We start from the raw sequence: 16,660 nt of genomic DNA, 5'->3' as shown, positions 1-16,660 counted from the left end.
GATAGAACAAATAAGGGATCTACATAAAGTGTTTTAGGAAAAATAGAGGAGGGAGAATATTATTTTTTGCTGTAGGATCAGAAGTTTAACAAATGTCACTTGAACTGAGCCTTAAATGAAAGGAAGAATTTCAGTAGGTGAGACTTTTTCTATTTCTTTTTTACTTTCTTGTTCTAGAACTTCAGATAATTTTCCTTAATAATTTCTTGTAATATGCTATAAAGATTCCTTTTTAAATTTTAATTTTCAGGTAGTGCAACACAATTTATATTGTCCCTCCTCAATCTTTTCTCTACATACATTGATTTTCTGATGACATTTAACATTCTCTTTTATTCTTTTCATTCTTTTGACTTTGTTTTATTATTTCTTGGTGTCTTATAATATCATTAGCTTTTCCTTGCCCAGTTATAGTTTTTAGAGTTATTTCTTTAAAGTTTAAAAAAAAATTCTTCTAGTTGATTGACTTTTCACAATTTTCTTGATTTTCTTGTATTGCTTTTATCTTCCCCTAATTTTTCCATGATCTCTCTTATTTGATTTTTAAGATCTTTTAAAAGTTCTTCAAGTGAACTCCTTTTGAGCTTGTGACCCTTTGACATTTCTCATTTAAAAAGGAATGTCTTTTCTTTTTTACTTCTACTATTTTTGAACCCAGAGCCTTTTTATTCCCATAGTAGCTATCTATGGTTGGGTTCTTTTTCCTGTGATTACTCATTTTTGTTTTGTTTTATTTTATTTTTAGAAACTTATTTTTGTAATTAGTTTCCAATCCCAAGATATAGGAATGATGTCCCAGGCCTCTGAGCTCAGCATACTATCCAGCAAATGCTCTTGCTCCCTGTGGTCCTCCTGCCAACTTTAATTGTGCTTTGCCCTGAAAACTGAAGCCAAGACTGGGGTCTCCTGTAAATGCTCACATCAGGTTCCCACACTTCTGCTACCACACTCACCATGCTCCAATAGAACTTTCTCTTTTTGCACAGCACAGGACTGTGTCTGATCAGCACAACTGTGGTTGTGTCCTTTGTCAGTGGAAAGTTCTTCAGTTTTCTCCTTCTCAATTCAACCATCCCACCCCCACAATATCCATGTTGTGGAAGTTCTTGAGTCTGAGGCTCCCTTCCCAACCCAGCTGCCCCCAGAGCTTACTATTTCTTGATTCCATGGAGTAAGCCTGGAGGTATTTGTACTTCACTGCAGCCAAAACACCACCCTGAGGTCAAATCTTTCCTATAGGGTTCTCAAGTTGTCTTAAAAGGACAATCACTTCACCCTGACTTTTATTCCTGCTCTACATTTACTTTGAGATGATATTTCTTTTTGTGGAGAAAATTTGGAGAGCCTGAGGTTTTCTGACTTACTCCACCATCTTCTCAGAATCCTCTTCTTAAGACTCAGAGCAGAGAAACTGCAGAAGTCCTTTCATGCCCTAAATATTTCCACTTCCTCATATTCTCACCCGGAACCTGATTGTATTTTGCCTTCAATTTTGGGCCTAGAACCAAAGGAAAACTGAAAATGCCTTTCTTTATGTTCATTTATTTAGATTTGACTTGTCTTGTAGAGAGAAATATTGGATTGGGTTTAAGCAGTTGTACCTTCAGCATTGATATTCTAATTGTAAGAAGTGAGATTTCCAGCGTTCCATCTAATAAGTAAACTAAGAGTAGGTGGTGAGCTAAGCAGTTTTTAAGCAACATTTAACCATTGTTGGAGGTTGTATTTAAATCTTACTAAAAACTTCCCTTCTGAAGCTCAACTTTGTTTTTCAGTACTTCATAACAAAAACTCAGCACTCCAGCTAGATCAGTTTACTTTGGGTCCCCTAAACATATCACCATACATTTTTGCCTTTGCCTAAATGCTCCCTCCTCCTGACATGACTTTTCTCCTCCCTCCCAAATGCTCATATCCTATCAATTCTTTAATGTCCAACACAGATCCCCATCTACCGTGACACATTTTCCCATCTTTCTCTGAGCTGACAATGATTTACCAATATCAACCCCATGCTGTCATATTAATGAAAAATAATGAGTTAAACAGTTTTATTTGGATTGTATTTGGAAGGACATGTAAACAAGAGAAGCTTTGAAAAATAGTATTAAAATACTCTTTCAACTAATCAATTATAGTATCTTGTAGGGAGTGATATGGAGAGAGTGTAGAGGTGATTAGCCAGAGAAGGCTTGTGGAATGATCAATGGAGTCTGGAGCTCATGAATATTGCTCCCTTGCTTATGTGTTGTGTATGTAACTTCTCAATGATTCCTGGAAGAATAAATATGGTTTGTGTTTGTTTTCTTTATATGTATAAGTGACCAATGACTGTGTGATTGTGCTCTTCCAGGAGACAGATATATCATCCTCACTAGGGGAATTAGGAAAGAACAAATTATCTTTCAGATTTATCATAAGAGTTGCATATCTGAATATATTAGCTGAATTTGTCTCCATCTTCCAACCCTGAGGAGGAATGCTCTGTTCTGGGACCTGTGTTAGAATAAGTTTGCACTGAATAAGAAGTTGCCTTGTGACATCTCTTGTCAGTCAGTCAACAAGCATTTATCAAATTCTTATTTGGCAGGTACTATGTTAAATTCTGAAGACACACACACAAAAAAAGTGTCAGTCCTTCCTTATAAGGAATTCATATTCTAATGAAGTGAGACAATATGAAAACTGCCATATACAAACATCAACAGAGAGAAAGCCCTAGCATTAAGTAATACTAGGATTTTATCTGAGACTTGTATCACATTTGTGTGTCTTATGACCTAGCTTATAATATATATAACTTCGCCTATTCCTGTGTAATTTTTCTTTGATAATTACAGGCCACTTGTGACTACCTAATACCTCTCCTTTGGTTTCAGATGGCCTGCAATTTTAATTCTTTGGATAAAAAATTGTTGTTTTCCATTATTTGCACTCATATAGCACCACTGGAATACTTTTTTTTAGGGGGTGGAGTTTTAGCTGCAGTGAAGTGCAAACACCTCCAGGCTTACTCTATGGAATCAATAATAATAAACCCTGGGGGCAACTGGATTGGGAAGGTAACTTCAGCCTCAAAAATTTTCACATCATGGATATTGTGGAGCTGGGATAGTTGAATTGAGTAGGAGAAACATCAATGTAGAAAATGCCTAGGCATTTAATAAGCCAGCATTAAAGTCCCTATTATATTCTAGACACATAGTGCTATATGCTCTGATTATTAAAAACAAAAATGGGGAAAACAACACATTATAAAATTACATATAGAATAATATACGAAATAAATATAAGGTGCTTGGTAGAGGACACTAGAAGATGAAATAATCAGGAGAGGCATCCTGGAGATGATAGTATTTGAATTTTTAAGGAAATAATGGATTTTAAGGGGCAGAGGTAAAAAGCATAAGAAAGAGTCAATATAAAGGCATTGACTGGGGAAATGGAATGTCATGTGAAGAACAACAAATAATATCTTAGCCACATTTACTTCAGCTTCCTCATCTACAGAACAGATATGATTAAAAATACCACCTAACTCTCAGGATAATACTGGGGAAAGAATAAGATAATATTTTAAAATTATATTGCAGATTTCCTTTAATAAGGGTCTGAAATTGGATCCCCAGCTCACTTTATTTTGTACCTACTGCTCTACCCCATTTTCAATTCCAGGAAACAAGATGGTTCTTCCTCACTTGATTGATCTCCCTTCTCTCAACTCTTTTCTCCTCTGTCCAGAAGGCTGAAAAACCAAAGTACCAAATTCCTCCCAATGGCATTTCAATTCACTCCATTTTGCAAATGATTTTCATCTTGGTTTCAACTCCATTGAACAAGATGTTCCCTATCTCCTTTCCTGCCTCTTTTTGTGTGTTATCTCACCTCTCATTAGATTGTAGGAATTGTCTTGTTTTTATTGATTGTATCCCCAGTACTGAGCACAGTGCTAGGCACAAAGGAGGCACTTAATATTTTTAGTTTTCTTATTCTTTTCACTTTCTTATTGTAGTAACCGACTTAGACAATGGTTTGAACTTCCTTAGGAATAGTCAAAGTCCATGTTGATATTTGTCCTTTTATCCATTTCCCAATTTTTAACTTCAATAATTGTATTCAAATAGTCAAATTGGAATTGTTTAACTGCACACCATTAGTTCCCATTTTTATTCTTTCTTCAAATGGGATATTTATTTTGATCTTTGCTCTAATAAGACAATAGATTGAATGTATATAGATATCTGATTTGAAAATGATTCTCAGACTAGATTAAATTGAATTTCTATATGTTAGAAAATAGTTTCATTTCTGTGATTTAATTAGGGTTCACTATGTTTGACACCTTCCAATCAGCCACTTACCTCTAAATTTAGAGATATATTTTCAAACATCCTCCTTTACATCCATCTTTGAATCAAAATAATTGATTATTAAAATATATTTTTATTCAATTTGTATAGTACAATCAAAGTTTTTTAGGATTCTTTAACTTTCCCGTCCTCTGCATAGATGTTGATTATGTGAGTTTCAATAAATATCATGATGATCTTTCTTTAAATGCTCATTATGTATATTGCAAGGTGAGATATTTTTTCTTTTTAAAAAAATAATAGATTATTATTTTCAAAATATATATAAAGATAGTTTTCAACATTCATCCTTGAAAATTCTTGTATTCCAAATTTTTCTCCCTCTTATCCCCCTATCCCTTCTCCTAGACAGCAAGTAATCCAATATATATTAAACCTGTATAATTCTTCTACATATATTTCTATTTTTATCATGCTGCACAAGAAAAATTAGATTAAAAAGGAGGGGAAAATGAGAAAGAAAATAAAAAGCAAGCAAACAACAACAAAAAAAAGGTGAAAATACTATTTTGTGATCCACATTCAATCCTGACAGTCCTCTTTTTGGATGCTCTCCATCATAAGTCTTCTGAAGTTGTCTGAATCAGTGAGGTATTTTTTCCATATAATCAGGATCCTTATTTCCTTCTGACATCAAATGCTTCCAGTTTCTTTCTTTGTTTATACATGATGAATTCATAGGCCATTTTTTCATTTCACTGCAACTTCTTTTTGTCTTCTTTTCTATTTGTAAAGCAAAAAAGGAAAAGAAAAAAAGAAAACCCAAACTCTCAATACTTTTAACAAAAGCTTTGAATAATTGACCTTACTATATCCCTAGCAACATATTCTTCCGAGTTAATTATTCAGAGAAGAATCTTCTCTGGATATTTCTCTAATGACTTTTGGACTTTACTATCATGCTTCTGGGAAACTGAGTATCCTATAAGATCACTTCAGCCCTGGAACTCATATTTCATCGATTCCCCCTACCCCTGGAGTTCCTCTTTTTGATTGGAGAGAGTAGAAATAGATCCAATACCTCATTTTAAGGAGGGTACTCCACTAACTAATTCTCTTCATTTCCCAGCTGGCTATACTACTCAGGAATTCATTATCATGCTTCTGGTCCATTCCTTTTCCTCTTTCAGCTTCTTTTTGCATGTCATTTTCCCTCATTTGATTGTAAACTCCTTGAAGACAGGTATTGTCTATCTTTTTCATCCTTTTTTATTCCCATTGCTAAGCCCAGTGCCTAACACATAGCAGGTACTTAAATAAAATGTTTGTTGGCTAACTGATTTAGCACATAGCCTCTTAACTTATGGTATTCATGAATTGCTATAAAATAAATCACCTTAAAACCTTTGAAGCATTTTTGGTTTAGTAAGACCTGTCAAAACTGGTGCTCTACTTCAAAGCCTTGAAGTGCTCAAAAGTTTCCTCAAAAGCACAATGTTGTATCCATAGCAAGACATAGCTCAGGATAGAGAAAGACAACTCATTATACACAAATTAATCATCTAAAGAAAGGAGGATGCGGGTACAGAACTTGAACTTTTACTTCTCCTAATCATTGAGATGAATAGTAAGCAATCTAACTGGATAAGATCTACTTTGGGAGGTTGTTTTTCATGCTCAATACTTTATTTTATTTACAATATATATAATAATCAACCTTCATTTTTTATCATTCTATTTTTTCCTTCTTTTCTATCTTTCCATACAAATCACAAAGCATCATTGTTTTAATGGAGGTTCAATTATGGAGCTCTTTGAGACTATGTTTTGTTTAGATCATTCAATTCAACTTTATTTAACAATTATCAATTAAATATCTAATAGAGAGACAATTTTTTTAAAATGATAGTTACTGACCTCAAAGTACCTATTTCCATTCAGGAACAAGGGATGGGAGATATGATATACATACAGATAAAGAGTTTGGCTTTGGAGTCAAAGCACTATCATTTGAGTGTTGGTTGTGATTCTTGCAATCTGGACCTTTCTGGGATTCAGTTTCTTCATCTAAAAAATGGTGACCTGGAAGGTCTATTCTAATGCTAAATCTATGATCCTTTGAAATATACCTATAATGAGGTCCTGATGAAGATCAAGATGAGATTTAGAAAACTCAAGGAGGGAGCAAACATGAAGTTGGGCATTATTCAGTAATGACTTCACAAGGAGATGATTAGCTAAAACTTAAAGTTTACAAACTGTTGGAGGCAAAATCTATTATCTTTAGAGGTATTTATGTTAGATAATAAGAGCATTTTAGCATTCTGAAAGCAATCATCTCATTTTCCACTAATTCCCTTTCTGGATCTGTGTGGTTCTTATGGTGGATAATTAAATAGATTTACAGTTACAATTCCTACTCTTTACTATTTCACATATTAAATATCTCTGACTGAAGTCATAAAGCACATTTTGATGCTCCTGATGCTTCTTCACATTCAGTTTTGTTTTCAGCATATTAACCTTTTGATTATTTTGAGGGGCTCACTGCTATCCATGCCATTGAGCTAAGAAGGGAGGAAGTCAGCAACTGCTACTAATATACCTAAGAAAGCCTTAAGCCTCTCTCCTAGTCTGATGATGCTTCTAGCCAGCATATGAAAGCAATCACCATGACTATAAGGTGACATTGTAACAAAAACAAGGGACTAGGATGATGGTAACAGAGGGAAAATGGGAACAATAATGTGGGAATATGGTGATAGTGATGTATTGAATAGGAAAAGTTGACACAGTGATGGAGACACATTGGTTGTCACCCCAATAATTATGACAAAGTTATAAAGTAAATATAAAATGGTGACGTGGTAGAGTGATGGTAATTATGTGCCATGAAAATAGTGACATAGCAACAGTGACATGAGGGTATGATGTCATTGACAGTTACATAATGATAATAACAAAATAACACGACAGTGACATTGGACCTTAGTCTCAGAAGGACATCATGATATGACATGACAATAGTGGAAAAGTGACATAGTGATAGTGATTTGGTGACCAGTCATGTCAATATTTAGGTGTGAATTTTAAAATTCAAAAGTAGAATATGAGATCCAACAGGAATTAAAATATGGGATAAGGAGTCAAAATTCACAACTCATAATCTGGCGATTATGGGCAAGTAAAATCTTGAGCTCAAAATTCTTGTATCAAAATTCAGTACTAGAAGCCCAAACATATGTGTCAAAATTCAGGAGTCTAAGTTCATGACTTGAAGTCAAGATCTGACAATCAAAATCAAGGAGTAAAAATTCAGGGTTCAGAGATAAAGTTTGGGATTCAAAGTTTCAGAGTGACAATTCAAATCTGACAGCCAACATTCAAGACATGGAGTCAAAATTCAAGCCCCAACTTTCAGGTCAAGAGTCAAAATTCAGGACTTGGAGTCAAAAGTGGGAGCAGTATCTGGGATCAAGATCAAATATTCAAAAAGATATTTCTGTCTAAATCCAGTCAATTCAGAGTGGTGCATCAAAGTACTGGAATAAGAGATTGGAATCACAGTGATATTGGATGTGGTTACAGTGACAAGGAGACAAAGTGGTATGATGTGGCACAGTGACCAGATGGCACTGAGAAGGTGATGCAGTGACAGTAGAGACAAAATGCCACAGTAGTGGTGACATAGGGAAACAGGATGGTGATATGGGCATATGATATGGAAACACAGGGAAGCTGACAAGTTGACACAGTGATGGTGACACAATGGTAGTTACCCTAGTGTCAATAAAAAGGTTACGCGGTGACTTGGTGATGATGACAGAATGATGGAGACCATATGGCATCATAATAGTGACACAGCAACAATGCCATTGGAATATGGTGTCATTAACAAGAACATGGTAATGGTGACCATGTAACACAGTGACAATGACATTAAGCTGTTGTGATGGTGACATGATAATATGTAACATGGTAAAAATGACAAGTAAATAGAGATAATGACAACATGACAGGGGAACATGGTTAAAGGTGACAAAGGGACACAATGACATAATTATAATAATATAGTGACACTGACCATAGTGACAATAAAAAAATTTGATATGGTGACAGTGTTAAAGTGACATAAGAACAATGTCACAAAAATATGGGAATGGTGGGAAGGTGGCAAGGACCATGGTGATGGTGACAACATGACAGAGTGCAAGTGACAAAGGAACACAAGGGCACTGTCACCCAAACATGGTAATAGTGACAAAGAGACAGACTTATGGTGACACAGCGACCATGATGACAATGACAAAGTGACAAGAAGACATGAACACAATGTCATCAAAACATGGTGATGGTCAGGAGATGGCACTGACATAGTGACAATGAGAGTGATAGGGACAGGATGATGTGATGATAAATCATAGAGACAGGAACCATAGTGACAATGATGAAATGACTGTGACAGTGATCAAGCAACAGTGTCAGCAGGACATGTGATGGTGACAAGGTGGAACTGACCATGGTGACAGTGATGAAGTGACAGAAAGTCACTGTGAGAAGAGTGACAGAGACATAATGACATACTGATGGTGACATGGCAGCAACCATTGTGTCAATGACAAAGTGACACAATAACAGAGGCAAAGTGACACAAAGACACAGGGACTGTCAAAAATACATGTGGTGCTATTGATCAGAGAAATGCAAATTAAGACAACTCTGAGATACCACTACACACCTGTCAGATTGGCTAGAGTGACAGGGAAAGAAAATGGGGAATGTTGGAGGGGATGTGGGAAAACAGGGACACTGATACATTGTTGGTGGAGTTGTGAACACATCCAGCCATTCTGGAGAGCAATTTGGAACTGTGCTCAAAAAGTTATCCAACTGTGCATACCCTTTGATCCAGCAGTGTTTCTACTGGGCTTATACCCCAAAGAGATACTAAAGAAGGGAAAGGGACCTGTATGTGCCAAAATGTTTGTGGCAGCCCTTTTTGCAGTGGCCAGAAACTGGAAACTGAGTGGATGCCCATCAATTGGAGAATGGCTGAATAAGTTACAATATATGAATGTTATAGAATATTATTGTTCTGTAAGAAATGATGAGGAGGATGATTTTAGAGAGGCCTGAAGAGACTTACATGAACTGATGCTAAGTGAAATGAGCAGAACTAGGAGATCATTGTATACAGCAATATCAATATTATACGATGATCAATTCTGATGGGCATGACTCCCACAATGATTTGATTGATGCCAGTTCCAATGATCTTGTGATGAAGAGAGTCATATACTCCCAGAGAGAGAACTATGGTAACTGAATGTGGATCACAACATAGCATACTCACTCCTTTTGATGCTGTTTGCTTGCATTTCATTTTCTTACTCATTTTTTCCCTTTTGATCTGAATTTTCTTGTGCAGCAAGAGAATTGTATAAATATGTTTACATACATTGGATTTAACATCTATTTTAACATGTATAAGATATATTGTATTGCTTGCCATCTGGTGGAGGGGGAAAGGGGAAGGAAGGAAAATCTGAAACATAAGGCTATGCAAAGGTTGAAAAATTATCCATGCAGATGTTTTGAAAATAAAAAATAAAATAAAATTATCAAAACAATTTGGTACTGGCTAATAGAAATGGATCAGTGAGATAGATTAAGTACAAATTAAAATATATAGTAAATGACTATAGTAATCTAGTATATGATTTTGCAACAAAAACTGCTAGGAAAACTGGAAAACTGTATGGCAGAAACTAGGTATAGACAAACATTTCACATTGTATACCAAGATAAAGTCAAAATGGTGATATCATAAGTAAAGTAAGAGATTACAGAATATCTATCAGATTTGTGGGTAAAGAAAGAATTTAGGACCAAAGAAGATAATGAGAGCATTATAAATATAAATATAAATAAAATTTATTTATATATAAATATAAATATAGATACATATATTTATATAATATAAATATAAAATATAAAAATAATATAAAATATTTTATATTTATATAAAATAGATAATTCTGATTATATAACACTAAAAAGTTTTTGCACAAAAAATCCCAAGGCATCCAAAATTATAAGGAAAGCAGAAAACTGGGAAAAATTTTTTGCAATAAGTATCTCTGATAAAAGACACATGTTTCAAATATATGGAAAACTGAGTCAAATTTCTAAAAGTACAAGTCATTCCCCAATTGATAAACAGTTAAAGGATGCGAACAGGCAATTTTCAGACAAAGAAATCAAAGCTATCTCTAGTCATGTGAAAAAATGTTCTAAATCACTATTGATTAGAGAAATGCAAATTAAGACAACTTTGACATAGCACTACACATTTCTCAGATTAGCTAAGATGACAGGAAAAGATAGCAATGAATGTTGGAAGGGATGTGGGGACACTGGGACACTAATACATTGTTGGTGGAGTTGTGAAGGGATCCAGCCATTCTGGAGAGCAATTTGAAACTATGCTCAAAAAGTTATCAAACTTTTAATTAAGTTACATTAAATTACAATTAAAACACCTCTGAGGTACCACCTCACATCTATCAGATTAGCTAATATGACAGTAAAGGAAAATGTTGGATGTTGGAAGGGATGTGAGAAAACTCCTCTGTTGGTAGAATTATGAATTGATCCAACCTTTCTGGAGAGAAATTTGGAACTATGCCCAAAGAGCAATAAAACTGTGCTTACTTACCCTTTGATCCAGCAACATCACTACTATATCTATATTCCAAAGACATCCCTAAGACTTGGGGAGAGGACTTCTTTGTACAAAAATATTCCCAGAAGCTTTTTGTGCTGGCTAAGAATTGGAAATCCAAGGGATGCTCATCAAATAGGTAATGGATAAATAAACTGTGGTATATGATTGTGATAGAATACTAGCTTCCTATAAGAAACGATGAGCTTGGAGGCAGAGCCAAGATTGAGGAATAAAGTCAGGGACCCTCCTAAACTCTTCCCCAAGCCCCTCAAATACCTTTAAATAATGATTCCAAACAAATTTTAGAGCATCAGAATCCATAAAAGTGGAGTGAAACAATTTTCCAGCCCAAGACAACTTGGAAGGCTGGCAGGTAATTTCTATTGCACTGGAGTGAGACTGGCACATTTTACACCAGCAAAGATAGGACCTTATCAAAACAAGGCCTTGGGTGCCACTGAATTGACAGCAGCTTCCATAGCTCTCAGCCCACAGAAGGAAGGGGGTGGAATAACTGGTCAAAAAGTGAGCATGGGGATCCCTTTGTTAGCACTGAGGTAGGACTCCTTTGATTTGCATCCAGGGTCACAGTCCTCAATGGCAGATCCAAGAGCAAGAGGGACCACCAGCCATAGTGGAGCAGGTAACCTCACAATTCTAGGGTAGAAAAGAATACTTGTGTTCACTCACAGATCAGAACACAGGCCAAGAGAAGAATAAATACACCTTTTACATCTCACCACCTTGGAAAAACTGAAAACTTACAGAATTCTAGAAATTTCTCTGAAAACCACTGAGCAAAACCCCTGAAATTTGGGGCAGTTCACCCTCCATCCTGGAAGCAGAGCCTTTTAACAAAGAATTAAAAGTCAAGTAATAGTCAAAAATAGTCAGATAACGAGCAAACAGAAAAAGATTCTGACTCTTAAAAATTACTATGGGAACAAGATCAAAACATATTTAGAAGAAACAAAATCAAAGGTCCTACATCCAAAGCCTCCAAGAAACATATGAATTGGTCTCAGGCCATGGAAAGGCTTAAAAAGGATTTTGAAATGTAAGAAGATATTGAAGAAAAATTAGGAAGAGAAATCAGAATGATGCAAGAAAATTATGAAAAACATCTTGGTAAGGGAAACACAAAAAAAATTAAAGAAAATAACAGTTTAAAATAAACTGACTAGGCCAAATGGTAAAGGAAGTACAAAAAATCAATGAAAAGAATGCCTTAAAAAGAAATGATGAGCTCAATAATCTTGGAAAAACAGAAAAACCTACATGAACTGATTCACAGTCAATGGAATGGAACCAAGGAAACACTGTACACAGTAACAGTAATATTGTTTGATGAAGAATTATGAACAACATTCTCAGCAATATAATGATCTAAGATGAATTATACAATTCAGCTCCAGACAAGGAACAGATACTAATTGAAAACAGACTGAAGCATGCCATTTTTAACTTTCTTTTCATTTGTTTTTATTCTTTGGAGGGCTTCCTGTATAAAGTGACTAATAGGAAAAACCAAATATAATTGTATATGTTTAACCTATATCTGATTGCTTACAGTCTCAAGGAATGAAGAGGGAAAAAAGAAAGACTAGATTAGAATTTGGAGCTCAAAACTTTAAATAAAAAATGTTTTTAAAAAATTGGGGAAAATTCAGTACTGAGAATCTAACTTCAAAGAGCCACAATTTTTCTAATTTTTAATTCTTATTTCTTAGACAAAATTTTTAATTTTGTCTATTTTAGCAGACAAATTTAAAATGCTATGTCAAAACTTTGGAGTCAAAATTATTGAACCTAAATTTAAGTGCCCAAATCCTGTATAGAGATTAAAAATTAAAAATAACACTGTAGTCAAGATTCTGGACAAGAAGGGAAATTGCTGGGGCTGCAATGCTGTTACTCAAAACTCAGGGGACCCATATGTGCAAAAATGGTTGTGGCAGCCCTTTTCATAGTGGCCAGAAACTGGAAACTGAATAGATACTCATCAGTTGGAGAATGGCTAAATAAGTTATGGTATATGAATGTTATGGAATATTATTGTTCTGTAAGAAATGACCAGCAGGATGAATACAGAGAGGCTTGGAGAGACTTACATGGACTGATGCTGAGTGAAATGAGCAAAACCAGGAGATCATTATATACTTCAGCAACTATACTGTATGATGATCAATTCTGATGGATGTGGCCATCTTCAGCAATGAGATGAACCAAATCAGTTCCAATTGATCTGTAATGAACAGAACCAGCTACACCCAGTGAAAGAACTCTGGGAAATGAGTGTTGACCACAACATAGCATTTTCACTCTTTCTGTTACTGTTTGCTTGCACTTTTGTTTTTCTTCTCAGGTTATTTTTAACCTTCTTTCTAAATCCAATGTTTCTTGTGCAGCAAGATAACTGTATAAATATGTATACATTTATTGTATTTAACATATACTTTAACATATTTAACATGTGCTGCTCTATCTGCCATCTGGGGAGATGGGTGGAGAGGAGGATGGAGAGATGGGGGGAAGGAGGAAAAAAGTTGGAACAGAAGGCTTTGCCAGGATCAATGCTGAAAAATTACCCATGCATATGTTTTGTAAATAAAAAACTATAATAAAAAAAAATCAAAACTCAGGACTGTTAGAAAGAATGAAGGAGAGGGAAAGACCTGGCTACAGAATCACAATGAGTAATGTAATGATAGTGATGAGGAAATAAAATAATGAGGTGATAGCTGCTCCATGAACAGGTGACTTCCTGTGGGTGACATCATTACAGTAACATGGTGACAGAGACAGAGGCATCACCATGGTGATGATAACATGGGGATGGTGATAAGGGTATATGGTGATGGTGACAAATGGGCACAATGGTAGGTACCCAGTCACAATGACAAAGTTACACAGTGACCAAGTGATGGAACATGAGGACAGGAACTCTGGGACATGATTGTGGTGACACAGCAACAGTGACAGGGAATGGTGCCATTGAAAGAGACATAGTGATGGTGACAAGGTGACAGTGACAGTGACACAGGACCATGGCGACAGTGACTAGTTGCTCTTCCCAAATGGAAACAGATTTAAGCTCAGGAAGATGACATCAGGTTCTGTCTATAAACTGAATCTGAAGGAGAAAGAACAAAAGAGGAGAAAAGTACAGCTGTGGGAAGTCTTAATACTGTGATGAAGTTGCATTTTCACATGATGATAGCACTTATTATTTTATGTCCTAAAGAAAGATGTTGTGTCTAGGGCTGGACTATGAGCTTGCCGAGGTTTTAAAGAGGGATAAGAGTGACTATTTCATAAAATTAATGTATTGTTGATAATACCTTTTGAGCCGTTTATATTCTCTTGGTTGAATTTAAGTCAGTGATCTTGTAGTAGTCAGTAGTTATGATTCAGTAGTTGTGGATACTCTAAACTGTTTAGAATATAGTATCTTCACTCAATCCCTAAAGAATCAAAAGATCTATTCCCTCTAATCTCTCCCAATCATTTTAACCCTGGATAATTAATCACTCTTGTTATATTTTTATTTGATGTGTCCATTTTCCTCTTAGTCTTTCTATTCTAACATATTCAAATTTATCAATTAAATGAGTCCCACACTTATCTTTCTGGGATTTTATTCTATTCCTTTATCAATCAACATTCTAATTTTGTTTTTCTCATCAATGCAGAAAACTAGTGAGCACTATTGATTCCAAACACTATTGTAATTAGTATTTTATGACTTGTCACCATGAGCAACAGTTTTATGTTTTTGTCCATGTCATAGGTAGCATAACTGTATCACCTGCTGATGACCTTTCTATCAAGAGCTTAGCTTAGCTAAAGCTTAGCTAGACTGAACATATAGACTCTTACAAATAAGGCTTCCCACCTAGGTAGACTCCTGGTGTGGTAATTCTGGAAGGGAGCTGAGAGATCATTTATTCCTTCATTTTACAAAAATATTCTCAAATCCAAAGAAGTTTAGTGATACATTTAACTTTGTGCAGCTAGTACATGGAAAAGCTTTATCCTGAACTCAGGCTTCCTTAACTGTAGGGCCAACAACTTGACCAGTCCACTGGTATAATCTGTGAGAATCCAGAATTGACATTAAAGGTCTCTGGAGGAGAACCTTCGTAGAATTTCACCTCGCTGAAGGTGGGCTGAACGTGAGCTACAGTTATTTTCCCAGATCAATCCCCATTTGAATTTTCTTCTTGCAGAGATCTCACAAGAAAATTCTCTTCCATAATTGCACAGCTCCCACACTCAGAAACTTGTTCTTCACGGTAAATTTATGCCTACTATCAGCCCTCCTGCAACTTCTTGACTTTTTTGATGACATGGGAAGGGAAGAGAATAAGCATTTATATAACAAGGTAGTGAACTAAGATTTTGTTTTCATTTTTGTGAAGGTTTTTAAAAATTACCTCCTAACATCCTCATAATAACTCTATGAAGTAGTTACTTTTATCACTCCTATTTTACAACTAAGGAAACTTAGGAAAATTGAAATTAAATTCCTTACTCAGGATCACACCTCTATTATCTGAAGCTGGATTTAAAATTAGATCTTCCCGATTCCAAGCCCAACACTGACTCTCTAGCTGCTCTCCTGACTTCAAAGAATCTAGGTTCACCAGATTTCTTTGATTTCATTGATAATAAAGGATTTTTATTCTGCCTACTTATTTTAAGTTAATACCCAACTAATTACTAAATACACATTTTTCCTGGTTATTTCACCAGAGGCATCGTCAGCCCAGTAATCCATGAATGGCTTTCCCTGTGTATCCAGCTTACCAGTGCCCTTCCTAATATGTGGACTACACAATGATTCCAGTTGCCATCTTCTCCTTTATACACTAGTAACCCATTTTCATGGGGATGACTGAGTATGTAGGAAGGCACTAAGACTAATAGCATTACCATCACTATTAAGAACCGATATCTATGATTTATGGTGAGGGTTCACAGAGTGCCAGTCTTGTGCAACTTAATGAATTTCATCAGAACCAGAAGAAAGTTCTGTTGGTTTCTGGGCATTTTGATAATAAATATACTCATAGTAATGACTTTAAACTCTAGTCTTAAGGCACAGACTTCAGCTTCAATATCAAGTGTCAAAGTGCCCTCTAGTGGTATAACAGGGCAGTGTAATTAGCAAGGATCTGCAAAGAGTAGTTGGGGAAAACGATATAAGGTAGTATTGAAGATGCTTTGTGAATTCTTTTTTTAAACTTACCTATTTTATTTTTATTATTATATATTATATTTTATTATTTTATTTATTATCTATTTCTATTTTCAGCTTGCCTTCAGGACTGTCTCAGAGTTATTGTACCCTTGCCTTTCTGGGTGTTGGTAAAATTTTGCTTTTAAAGAATCTGCCTGAAATCTAAAAAGTAGAGCTCAAAATATTTGAGCCTTGTGCAGTAAAATGAAGTATATACTTCCTCCATTATGTGCTAAGTCTGGCTGGCTATTTCCTTTCTGAGGGCTTAAGATAAATCATACTTTTGGATCTGCTGCTCACCTAGGAAAAATTCACACCATTGGAATGGCTAACGGCATCCTTAAGGTAGGTAGGTAGGTGGTAGAGCAGGTCTAGAGTCAG

General features: G+C 35.4%; 1 protein-coding gene across 1 annotated transcript in view; it reads right to left on the bottom strand.

The window, feature by feature from the left end:
• Window positions 1–4,803: 4,803 nt before the first annotated feature.
• Window positions 4,804–16,660, bottom strand: part of ATXN1 (ataxin 1) — a 654,648-nt gene continuing 642,791 nt past the window's right edge. The window contains exon 11 of the mRNA XM_051970650.1: window positions 4,804–5,093. The gene's annotated coding sequence lies outside the window, so the exon portion shown is untranslated. The remainder of the gene's footprint in view (window positions 5,094–16,660) is intronic.

The sequence above is a fragment of the Antechinus flavipes genome, chromosome 1, assembly GCF_016432865.1.
Source record: "Antechinus flavipes isolate AdamAnt ecotype Samford, QLD, Australia chromosome 1, AdamAnt_v2, whole genome shotgun sequence".
Taxonomy (NCBI): Eukaryota; Metazoa; Chordata; class Mammalia; order Dasyuromorphia; family Dasyuridae; genus Antechinus; species Antechinus flavipes.
This window is presented reverse-complemented; position numbering and strand designations above follow the sequence as displayed.